We start from the raw sequence: 9,870 nt of genomic DNA on the forward strand, positions 1-9,870 counted from the left end.
ATCTTCTCAAAAAATTCGAACCCCTCCCTTCTCTGTGTTCGAATTTTTTTCCTTCTTCTTCCTTCATTCTTATTCTTCTACTCACATTAAGGAATCTCTATGTTGTGACATAAAGGATTCCATACTTTCTTTGTTTTCTTCTCTCTCATATGAGCAGGAATAAGGAAAAAGGCATTCTTGTTGAAGCTGATCCTGAACCTGAAAGGACCTTGAAGAGGAAGCTAAGAGCAGCTAAAGCACAGTACTCTGAAGAGGGCCCAACTGAAATTTTCAAACAGGAAAAGGATATGGCAGCCGAACCCAACAACAACAATGCAAGGAAGATGCTTGGTGACTTTATTGCACCAAATTCCAACTTCTATGGAAGAAGCATCTCAATCCCTGCCATTGGATAGTAAATCCTATTCCTACACGATTGAGAACCAACAGTTGATTAGCCATGTGGGAAATCATAGAGGACCATTTTCACTGAGAGGACGGGAAGTAGCCATTGACAACGGTGACACCCAACATACAGCTTGCCATAGAAATGAGTATGAAGGATTGGATGAAGACAGTAAGAAAGCAGAGATTCAGAAGGAATGACGCATCTCCATACGCTTATCTGAAATTCCCACCAATGAATTACATAAGTATCTCTATCTTTATTTTATGTTTATTTATCTTTTAATTATCGAAACTTCATAACCATTTGAATCCGCCTGACTGAGATTTACAAGGTGACCATAGCTTGCTTCAAGCCGACAATCTCCTGGGATCGACCCTTACTCACGTAAGGTTTATTACTTGGACGACCCAGTGCACTTGCTGGTTAGTTGTGCAAAGTTGTAAAAAAGAGTTGAGATTATAATTGTGTGTACCAAGTTGTTGGCGCCATTGAGATCACAATTTTGTGCACCAAACGGATATAAAGGACACGTAGAAATCGAACAAGAAATGAGCCATGTTGTTTGGAACTCTCATAGCAAAGATTCATTTGATAGGAATTGGAATGATTTTCTGCTGAAGTATGGTCCCTTGGACAACAAGTGGCTTTCAGGTAATGTTTTTTAAAATCTGCAGCAGAGGTGCAAATTGCATGTTTTTGGGTGCATTGTAGTCTGATTTGGGTGTATTTTGCAGATCTTTATGAAGACCGTCATATATGGTTTCCAATTTATCTAGATCACCACTTCTGAGCTGCGATGAGAAGCACACAAAGGAGCAAGAGCATGCAATCATTTTTTAACAAGTTTATCACCCAGAAGACCAGAACAACTTGCTTATTCAATTTGTCAAACAATACGATAATTGCCTCGAAAGCAGGGAGCAAGCAGAGAGAGAATTGGATGCTACAGGTTTTCATACAGTGATACCGTGTGCAACAAAATCTTCCATTGAAGCTCAATTTCAACATGTGTACACTCACCAAAAGTTTAGGGAAGTCCAAGTACATTTCAGAGGGAAGCGAATTGCATCACAAGATTAACAAACTCGGCTCTAGGCTATTCAGTATACGAAGTTGGAGAACAAGTTTCCAGCTCAATATACAACAAGTTTGTGGTTACTTATGACTCAGTAGCAGCCCAAGTGAAATGCCAATGCTTATTATTCGAGTCAAAAGGGATATTATGCCGTCACGCACTAAGCGTTTTAAGCTTTGAACGAGTAACCCAAGTGTCACCGAGATATATATTGGAACGATAGAGCAAGAAGGTAAAGAGGCGACATACACACATCAAGAGCAGCCACGACGAGCCACTATTGGAGCCAAGAAGCAAGAGGTTTGATGAATTGGTGTTTTGTTTGCAAAATATTTGCGAATTTGTATCAGAATCAGAGGAGTTGACTGCCATTCTGCACCGTGCGTATGATAACGTCATGGTTGAGATGGAAGAACTGAATGCCAAAAGAAAGGGGACATGTTCATTATCTCACGAAGATGCCAACTTGGAATCCGTTAACGAGCTTCAAAGCCCTCCAAGGGTTCAAACAAGAGGACATCCAAAAAATATACTAGGTTCAAAGTTGGACAAATATATTGTAAATGCCTCAAAGAAGAAGAAAATGAAAGCTTTAAACGAGGTAAAAGTGATGTTCTTTAAACATGTGGTGATGAGTTTAATTTTCTTGTTAATAGTTTTGCTAATATGTGAGTTTATTATTTCCAATTAAACCTCTTTGATGCTGCATCAGTGGTGCGTCCAAATTCCAGCCAATATCATGGACATGTTATGAATTATCAGTTCAGGGAACCAGCAGCAGGGGATAGTTTTTTAGGTGTATAGTTACAGAATATGGGTGTAAAGCTCAGTTTTTTGGGTGTATTTCTGAATTTTCTTTTGTTTGACATTTTACATTTATATATTTTCAGATCCTACTGTTTATGTTATAAATTATTATTTTTTTAGTTTTTATGGTTTAAGGTTTAGGGTTTTAGGGTTTTAAGGGTTAGGATTTAGGGTTTAAGGTTTATGATTTAGGGTTAGGGGTTTATGGTTTAGGGTTTAGGGTTTAAGGTTTAGGATTTAAGGTTTATGGTTTAAGGTTTAAGGGTTTAGGGTTTTAGGTATTTAGGGTATATATTTGGGTTTATACGGGTTATATTTGGGTCCATAATTAGGGTTTAGGGTTTAGAGTTTAAGGTTTAAGGTTTAGGATTTTAGAGTTTAGGTTTAGGGTTTATGGTTTAGGGTTTAGGATTTAGGATTTTAGGGTTTAGGGTTTAGGGTTTTAGGGTTTAGGGTACATATTTGGGTGTATACGGGTTATATTTGGGTGCATAATTAAAGTAATTGGGCGTATTAGTTGGTTTGGTGTTGTTTTTCTTTATTTTCTATGTATCTGTAATTTACAATTTTTGAATACAGCACATACAGTTTATTTATGCAAACAAATTTTATAATACAAATGAATTAAATATTCACAGAATTTACAAGTCAAAACTACATAAAACTGAAGTCAATCACTGTCACTTTGAATATCATAAGAATCTACTTGACAATATGGACTCAACAAAGCTGCAGATGGCTTTGACAATCTCATTGTTTCACTTCCCTTGATCGCTGCATCTCTATCACGATTCATGTCATGAAAAAGAATTCGGGAAGCAAATTCAACTCTGAAGTGGTCGACCTCTGCTTACAGTTTGAAAGAATATTATTTGAATTAAATCTGTCAATTTAGAAAAGTAATAGAGAGTTACATAGTTTTAAATATAATTACCTGAGTCCAATTGTCCTACTCATACTTTCTCTTTTTAACGTTTTGAGGCTCGATTATTTCAAGGCATTTCATGACATGAATAGCATAATCATAGCTAAAAACCAAATATAATTTAGCAAATTAAAATAGGACAGCAATTGAAAACACAAATTTTCAGAGTGAAAGATTTGTACTTTATTTTTTGGCCTGAAATGTCAATGTAAGGAGGCTCATCACGATCTTTCTCTTGAGAGGTGCCCCGACATATACCCTAATTATCATTGGTGGATGTGGGTGGCTGAACAGTGTTTTAGTTTAATTCATAGATAACCAAAGAATTGTGATAAGAAGTTTTAGAAATGAAACTTACATATGGATGTGATGCTAATTTTTTCCGGTCCAAAAAGGGTATAAACATTGGGTAGTCTTCGACATTAAATGGCTTTTTGGGATTTCGGCTGTAAGAACTCCGCACCTGGATGATTTCTAATGGCCATGTTCTGCAGCATTTGTGAAATACCAAACGAAATCTTTTAATGCACCCAAAAGATAACAAAATGCACCCAAATTTTAATACATTACACCTTACCACAATATTAGGTGGGAGATAGTAGATTTCTTCCTGGAATCTTTTAATATTTTCTTGGTTGAGGTCAGGCATATGGCAGTGATAATCTAGAAAAACAAAATAGCCAAATTAATTACTGTTCCGAGGGTTACCTGAAACTGTAGGTCGATCTCGGTCGAGATATTCTGTGTTGGTCGGAGCCGATGTGTCCGGCAGGTGTATAGCGGCCAGAGCTGATGTGTCCGACTTGTGGGATTGAAAGTGCTGCTGATCCTTCGTCCCCAGAGGGTGGGGGGTACCTGCAAGGGACTCCAATGCTTAAGTTAGCAAGAGTACTAAGCAGGTATTTAGTATAATCAGAGTATGAGTTATACCTGGGTGCTCTAGTGTATTTATAATGGTGTGGAGTGACCTTTTTGGATAAGATAAGTTAGTTATCTTATCTTATCTTTATCTTTTGAGAGAGGTCATCTTATCTTTAAGGGAACCGCCCTTCTCTTGCAGTCTTGGGCTGCCTTAGGATCTGGGGCGTGTTCCTCTATTTGGGCCCTTTGTTTGGGCTTTCTCGTGACTTGACCGATCGAAGAGGTCGGATTGTCCTGACCTGAAGAGGTCGGTCGCTTTGTCTGTAGAACATCCCGGGTCGGACAACTCGACCCAGGATATGAACAGTGCCCCTGCTTGAGCTCGGTCTTCTTTTTGAGATCGAGTCCTTGACTTCGATCTTTCTTTGGTGAAGCCGAACTCAAGCATTTTGTTGACTCCTTTGTAGTAGCTTTTGAATGTAGAACGTTTCTTCTAAAAGACGCGCGCTTTTATATCGGCGTTTTTTTGGGAACGTGCGAGGGTTTAATGCCTTCTTTAATTTGAGCATTAATTGTCCCGTTTCCCTTTGGCTCTTTATTTCGATTTTGAAAACCCAGAAACGGTTTCTTTCCTTTTTCCCTTTTCGTAACTTCTTTTCTCCGCTCTCTCCGCTCTCTGTTTTTTGTTTGCGCTTCTGCTTTCTTTGTGTTGCGGCGTCGTTTGGCGTTTCTGGAGCCTGGAGTTTTGCGTTTCTCCTTGCGACATTGCTCTTGTTCGCGTTCTTTCTTTTGCTTGTGAGAAGGCGTTCCCAGATTTCGTCTTCCATCTTCAGTTTCTTTGAAGCTCGCTGCTCTTTCCAGGTTGGTACTAGCTTTCTTGCTTCTTTCGTAGCTTCGTCTTTAGTTTTTTGGTGAAGTTTTGATTTTGCATGTTTGAAAATTTGAATCTTTTCGTGGTCTTGTATTTGCTTGTCGCTGTAACATGTTTTTCCTATCTTTCTCTTATGGATTTTCTTGGCATTTCTGTCGAGGCTTTCTAGGGTTTTATTGTTGCTTCTGGTTGTTTCCTGTCTGATACCGATAGAAAATCTGCACCTGTTCCTCGCTTTTGGAGATTGCTTTTTGCTTGGTAGACTTGTAATGATTTTTTGTGTTTTTCTTTGATGAAAAGTGTTTGCTGCTTTGAATTCTTTCTGAGAAATGCTGGGATGCAAGCTGTAGATTTTTCCTGGAAACCTTGCTTTGTTACTGCCTCCAAAGGATGCCCCAGGACTTTGGTTTGAGTCTTAGAGTTTTCCTTTTCTTTATTCCATCGCCTGAGAAGTATTGACCGAGTTATTTTCTCCCTTTGTCTGAGATGTTTGTGGTAACCCCATCTTCTTTTCTTACTTGTAAGGTTAGTTGGCCTCATGTCTTCTCGCAATAACATTGTAGAGATGTCTTCCAGAGTTCCCGAGGGGATGTCCGATTGGCTGGAGTCCCTTGTTTTGTTGTGTGTTTCTGTTGTGAATGCTGAGTTTTGCACCGAACTGAGGAAGCGCCATAGGATTTGTGGTAACAATGCCCGTGAGGAGGATTACGAGCTTGTTTCTCCTGATTCTGATGAGAGAGTTTGTTTTCCGACTTCCATTGAGAGGGAGCGTCCCTTCTTCTATGCCTATGAATACTTCTTCAGCCAGTTGAACATTACTTTTCCTTTTATTGCTTTCGAGACTGACCTGTTGTGGTCGTGTAATATTGCCCCATCCCAGCTTCACCCTAATTCCTGGGGTTTTATTAAAATTTTTCAACTTCTCTGTCGTGAATTAGATGTAACACCTTCCCAGACTCTTTTCCTTTATTTGTTTGTTTCCGCCAAGCCCGGCGGTTCTTCAAAAAAGAAAGCTTCCTGGGTTTCCTTCAGGTCTGCCCAGGGCCACAAAGTTTTTGCTATGTATGATGAGTCCTTTAAGGACTTCAAGAATTACTTCTTTAAGGTTCGTGCTATCGAGCGGGCCCGCTCCTTTTTTCTTGATGAAAATGATGAGCCTTCTTTCCTTCTAGAGTGGCAGAGGGATGTAAGAGTGTCTTGTTATACCTGGGAAATGCTTGATGATATTGAGCGTGCCTTTGTTGTTGTTCTTGAGGATCTATGGGGGAAACCACCCCATCTTGATACAAAAAGGTTTTTGAATGACCCATCCTTGGTTCAGACTGTTTTGGGTACTTGTCTGACTTGTCTCTTATACTTGTTTCTTAATTTTTTCTTCCTCTTGTTTGTGACCGTAACTCTTTGTTGTGGCTATTTCTGTATTTGTAGAGATGTCAAAGAACAACGACTCCATGAAGGCTTTTAAAAGGGCAAAGAAAGCAACTGCTGCTCTGAACATCTCGGCCAAAGTGGCCGCACGAAGGGTCTTCTCAGATCCCAGTGAAGCCTCCTGTGCCGAGTTCTCTCGGGCCGAGGAAAGTAATTCCTACTCCTCAGTTTCATCAGGTCGATCCTCCACAGACTTCTGCCGTTGCTTCTGGTGTCCCTCCCTTGAAAAAGCAAAAAACATCCGAGCCTTTTAACCTGGATGCCCCGGACTTTGATACTATCGAGTTTGTTGACCAGCTGATGAGCGGATATTTTATACGCTTTTTGGGGGTAATTTCATGTAGATTTTAGCATGTTTTGATTGGTTTTTAGTTAAATATTATTAGTTTTTAGGCAAAAATCATATTTCTGGACTTTACTATGAGTTTGTGTGTTTTTCTGTGATTTCAGGTATTTTCTGGCTGAAATTGAGGGAGCTGAGCAAAAATCTGAGTTAGGCTGAAAAAGGACTGCTGATGCTGTTGGATCCTGACCTCCCTGCACTCGAAATAGATTTTCTGGAGCAATAGGAGTCCAATTGGCGCGCTCTCAACGGCGTTAGAAATTAGACATCCAGGGCTTTCCAGCAATATATAATAGTCCATACTTTGCGCGAAGATAGACGACGTAACTTGGCGTTGAACGCCAAGTACATGCTGCTGTCTGGAGTTAAACGCCAGAAACACGTCATGATCCGGAGTTGAACGCCCAAAATACGTTATAACTTGGAGTTCAACTCCAAGAAAAGCCTCAGTTCGTGGATAGCTTTAGTCTCAGCCCCAGCACACACCAAGTGGGCCCCAGAAGTGGATTTCTGCACCAATTATCTTAGTTTACTCATATTCTGCAAACCTTGGTTACTAGTTTACTATTTAAACAACTTTTAGAGAATTATTTTGTACCTCATGACATTTTTAGATCTGAACTTTATACACTTTGATGGCATGAGTCTCTAAACTCCATTGTTGGGGGTGAGGAGCTCTGCAGCGTCTCGATGAATTAATACAATTACTTTTGTTTTCCATTCAAACACGCTTGTTCTTATCTAAGATGTTCATTCGCGCTTAATTATGGAGAAGGTGATGATCCGTGACACTCATCACCTTCCTCAATCCATGAACGTGTGCCTGACAACCACCTCCGTTCTACCTCAGATTGAATGAGTATCTCTTAGATTCCTTAATCAGGATCTTCGTGGTATAAGCCGGATTGATGGCGGCATTCATGAGAATCCAGAAAGTCTAAGCCTTGTCTGTGGTATTCCAAGTAGGATTCTGGGATTGAATGACTGTGACGAGCTTCAAACTCCTAAAGGCTGGGCGTTAGTGACAGACGCAAAAGAATCAATGGATTCTATTCCAACCTGATTGAGAACCGACAGATGATTAGCCGTGCTGTGACAGAGCATTTGGACCATTTTCACTGAGAGGATGGGAAGTAGCCATTGACAACGGTGACACCCTACATAGAGCTTGCCATGGAAGGAACCTTGCGTGTGGGAAAAGGATTTCAAGGAAAAGTTGAAATTCAGAGGACAAAGCATCTCCAAAACTCCAACACATTCTCCATTATTAAAGTAACAACTATTTATTTTATGCCCCTTTTTACTTTATACGAGGCTAAAGAACTCTATTGGTATCCTGACCAAGATTAATAAAATAAACATAGCTTGCTTCAAACCAATAATCTCCGTGGGATCGACCCTTACTCACGTAAGGTACTACTTGGACGACCCAGTGCACTTGCTGGTTAGTTGTACGGATTGCAAATTCGTGCACCAAGTTTTTGGCGCCGTTGCCGGGGATTATTCGAGTTTGAACAACTAAAGGTTTATTTTATTTCTTAGATTAGGAATAATTTGTTTTTATTGTTATAGAGTCATTAAAATCTGATAGGATTGTTTCTTTTCAAAAATTTCTTTTCAAAAATATTATTTTTCTTAATTAATTGTTGATTTTTCATGAGTCTAGTGTCTTGTTCTAAGTTTGGTGTCAATTGCATGCTTTTCCTTGTCTCTTAATTTTTTCGAATTGCATGTTCTTGTTTTTCCTTGATCTTTAAATTGTTCTTGTCAATTTTTCTTGTTTGATCTTTAATTTTTCTTGTTCTGTGTCTTTTCTTGTTTTTCTTATGCTTTTTCAAAACATTAGTTTTCAAAAATTTATTTTATCCATAAAAATAATACATCTTTAAAATACGTTACATTTTTAGCTCAGTTGGTTATAGCGTGGGTTTATGTTCTTAGCAATTGGGCATCTTTTTTTTTTAAAATCCTTTTTCAAAAATAATTTTTCTTGATTTAATCTTGTGCCAAACTTTAAGTTTGGTGTTTTCTTGTTAATCTTTTCATGGTTTTCGAAAATTTTATTAAAGTTTTCAAAAAAAAAATTTAAGTTTGGTGTTCTTTCTTTTGTTCTTGGTGTTCTTGTGAATCTTCAAGGTGTTCTTGAGTTCTTCTTGTGTTTTGATCTTAAAATTTTTAAGTTTGGTGTTCCTTGGTGTTTTCCCTCCAAAATTTTCGAAAATAAGGAGCATTAGATCTAAAAATTTTAAGTCTTGTGTCTTTTATGTGTTTTTATCTTTCATCATAAAATTCAAAATTCAAAAAAAAATTTTTTTTATCTTTTCTAACTAATTTTAAACTACATTTTCGAAAATTTTATATAAAAATTTAGATTTCAATTTCAAAATTTTCAATTCTTATCTTTTTAATATATATTTTATTATCTTTTTCAAAAATTTTATCCTAACCACTTTCTCCTTTTCCTCAAATTTTTCGAAAATCTTCAAAAAAAAAATAAATAAATATATTTTCAATTTTTTATTTTATTTCGTTTTTACTTGTTCTATTTTTACTTTATAAAATAAATTTTTATAAAATAAATAATATCAACATCCATACCATCTCTTTTATTCCATCATGGAACTAAGTGAAAATGCACAGTCCAAGAGGACTTTGGGGTCATATGCTAACCCCACTACTGCTTCATATGGGAGTAGTATCTGTATACCCTCCTGTTCATACCCTGACCGAGCTCCTCCAAATCGGCAAACCTATGAAAAGTCCGACCTCGTCCTAAGGCCCACACCTAGAGGTCGGACCTCGGACAACAAAGCAAGGAAGGCCCATCAAAAGGAACGCAGCCCAAAACTTAAAGGCCGAAAAGGCCTAGCAAAAGGCGGTTCCACAAAGATAGGGATAAAACTCCCGAAGGATAAGATAAGATAAGAATATCTTATCCAGGGAAGATCACGACCAACTACTATAAATACACTGGAGCACCCAGGTATGATATACATTCCACATTCTACACATATCTGCTTGGACCCATGCTAACTTAAGCATCGGAGTGTCATTGCAGGTACAACCACCAACCGCCAACACATCAAGCTCGGGTCCCTGACCCCCACCTCGGGCATCTCCAGACGACCGAGCTACACGTTTCAGGTAACCCCCGGAACATTGGCGCCGTTGT

The sequence above is a fragment of the Arachis stenosperma genome, chromosome 4 (genome assembly GCF_014773155.1).
Source record: "Arachis stenosperma cultivar V10309 chromosome 4, arast.V10309.gnm1.PFL2, whole genome shotgun sequence".
NCBI lineage: Eukaryota > Viridiplantae > Streptophyta > Magnoliopsida > Fabales > Fabaceae > Arachis > Arachis stenosperma.